We start from the raw sequence: 3434 nt of genomic DNA on the forward strand, positions 1-3434 counted from the left end.
AAAGTTCAACAAACAAAAGTCCAACAAATAATTCCTGGATCTTTTTTTAGGTCTCTGACCCTGGCTCTAGGCACAGTGGTCATCGCCTACCTCCAGGCTTTGAATTATTTTAATCCCCTTATGTCTGGGGGCTTTATGCCCCCTTCCCAGTGGCTGGGTCACAACCTGTAACCAGAAGGTGGGTTGTTGGTAGGGGAGCCCAGGCCCTTCCACTCCACTGGGCTCCCACTCAGGGGCCTCTGGGGCTACCAGGGATCTGGCAACCAAGGCTGCTCTCCATGAGCCACTTCCTATTCCCCCCCAGCCCAGTCCAAGCTTTCCCCTGCTGGGGTAGTTCAAACCAAGAAAATAAAAAGGGATTACCAATGTCCAGGGTCCACATGTGGGGGAGAAGGGAATACTTCCTCTTTGATTGTTTCTGGGATAAGTCTTCCCTTCCCTAAGAGAGGGCTCTTTGGGGCAGTTATGTTAAAGACTTCAGCCTTCCCTCTGCTTGGTGCTGCTGGAACTGTGGGCTGCAGGTCTGCTCTCTTCTAGGTCTGCCCTCCAAACGAGCTGTTTCCCTGACTTTTAATTCCTCCACCAGATGGAGCATTTGCTGCAGGTGTGGTAGGATGGGGTTGGCTGGGCCCAAAATAATCCCTTAACCCCTTGTTGCTCAGTGTGAGGTTTGTATACCCCATCACACTTCCTGAATCTTACCCTTTGAATGAAGGGTCTAGAATGGGTCTCCATCCTCCTTTCTTCTTTGGTATCAAAGATACCTTGAATAGAACCACTTTTCGCTATAAGGGAGAGGAACTGGTTCTATCACCCCTAATTTCAATAGAGAGTCTATTTCTTGCTTTAGCAGACTCTCACTGAGATAGCCATAAACTGGATAATACTGGTGGTAATTACTTCTAAGATGCATCTGTCTGATGTTATGGCTTCTCCATACACTTCAGAAGACTGCATGATGATTTCCATAGGGAGGAGCAGGAAAAGCATAGGAAATTGTTAGATCCAAATGGCTGGGTGGTACACAGCTCTCAACCTTTCCATCAAAATTGTTGCTTTGCTCAAGAAGATGATCGTGTGTTACTTGCACCCAAAGACATTGGTCTCTTCTTCTGGAACCTTGGTCATTTCCCTGGGAGTTCCGATGACCACCTCCACAGCTCCCATGGGCCAGGAACTGCGTCCAATGGGAGCCGCCTGCCCACGCCTCCACGTAGGAGCCGGCGGGGGGACATGACACTGCTTCCAGGAGCTGCTTGAGGTAAGTGCCTGACCCACTCCTGTGCCCCAACCCCCTGCTCCAGCCCTGATCCCGTCCACCCTCCGAACCCCTCAGTCCAAGCATCCTTCCGCATCCCCAACTCCTCATCCCCAGACCCACCCCAAACCCCATACCCCCAGCTGGAGCCACACCCCAACACCCTGCAGGAGCCCCCTCCCACACGCTGAATTCCTCATTTCTGACTCCATCAGAGCCTGCACCCCTAGCCAGAGCCCTAACCCCCTCCCAGAGCGCAACCTCCAATTTTGTGAGCATTCATGGCCTGCCATACAATTTCCATACCCAGATGTGGCCCTTGGACCAAAAAGTTTGCCCATCCTTGCTCTATTGTGACTCCAATGAGCTATCTTCATCAGAATCTCTCAGTGGAGCAGTGGATGGCTGTAGCACCCACAATGGCATTCCTGATCCTGTTGGCACTGGAGAGTCCAGCAGTACTGGGTTATGTAGTTCCCCTTTTTGGTGACCCTGTACAGATATCTAAAAATGGGGATTAAAGCTCTTCTGGTACCAAGAAGTCACTTGAAAATAAAAACCTACCCAGTACCTGTGAAAGGAACAGAGAGGGCATTCTTTCCTTCCTAACTGTTACCATTCTTGGCTCAGGGAGAGCCACTGACTTAAATGGCGCTGTATCTTTATGTACAGGCTGTGGCAATTGCTTGGGCAGTCTTGCTCTGCACACACTGTATTCCCTCGGAAACAGCCATATTAGCTTTACGTGGCTTCTAATGCAATACTGTGTGTTTTGAAGATGGTGCTGAATGTGCTTGCTTAGCACTCAGTGTTGAGTTCATGTTCTTTCCTGGTATCACCAACTCAGTACCCCAGACTTTGGAGCCTTAGTGGTACCTCTAGCAGGATGTGAGGTCTCCCAGGGAGATTTCTGAAGTGATTTCAACCTTGTTAGGTAATCCAATTCCCTTGTCATCCTCAGTAAGGTGGCAAAGTTTGCAGACGATACAAAACTACTCAAGATAGTTAAGTCTAAAGCAGATTGTGAAGAGTTACAAAGGGATCTCACAAAACTGAGTGATTGGTTAACAAAATTACAGATTAAATTCAATGTTGAAAAATGCAAAGTAATGCACACTGGAAAACAATCCCAACTATATATACAAAATACTAAATTATCTGTTACCACTCAAGAAAGAAATCTTGGAGTCATTGTGGATAGTTCTCTAAAAACATCTGCTCAATGTGCAGCGGCAGTCAAAAAAGCTAACAAATTTTAAGAATCATTAGGAAAGGTATAGATAGTTTCTGTCTTATTATCATAATATGACTATATAAATCATTAGTACATCCACACCTTGCATAGTGTGTGCAGATCTGGTCACCCCTTCTCAAAAAAAAAAAAAGATATTAAAATTGGAAAAGGTACGGAGAAGGGCAACAAAAATGATTAGGGGTATGGAACAGCTTCCATATGAGGAGAGATTAAAAAGACTGGGACTGTTTAGGTTGGAAGAGAAACAACTATGGAGTGAGGGATAGGATAGAGGTCTGTAGAATCATGAATGATGCGAAGAAAATGATTATTTACTCCTTTACATAAAACAAGAAACAGGGGTCACCAGATAAAATTAATAGACAACAGGTTGAAAACAAACATAAGGAAGTACTTCTTCACACAATGCATACTCAACCTGTGGAACTTGTTGCTGGGGATGTTGTGAAGACTAAACTGGGTTCAGAAAGAATTATATAAGTTCATGGAGGATAGGTCCATCGATGGATATTAGCCATGATGGTCAAAGATGTTACCTCATACTCTGGATATCCCTAAGTCTCTGACTGCCAGAAGCTGGGACCGGATGATGAGAGATGGCTCACTCAGTAATTACCCTGTTCTGTTCATTCCCTCTGAAGCATATGGCGTGGGCCACTGTCAACAGATAGAGTACTGGGATAGATAGACCATTGGTCTGACCCAGTATGGTCATTCTTGTGTCCTTATGGACTACTACCTAAAGACTAATTATACTTTACACTTTAGTGATGAGCCAGGCTGAGTGCATTTAGGCTTAGTTCTTGTTTAATGCATTTGGAGATACTTGGAGGGAATGTAACTAAACTCCCCACATACCTCACCTTGACCACTGATGCAGCCACATGGTTGGCAGCAATGGAACAATATTTTTAACCTCCA

This window comes from Mauremys mutica, chromosome 8 (assembly GCF_020497125.1).
Source record: "Mauremys mutica isolate MM-2020 ecotype Southern chromosome 8, ASM2049712v1, whole genome shotgun sequence".
NCBI classification, from domain to species: domain Eukaryota; kingdom Metazoa; phylum Chordata; order Testudines; family Geoemydidae; genus Mauremys; species Mauremys mutica.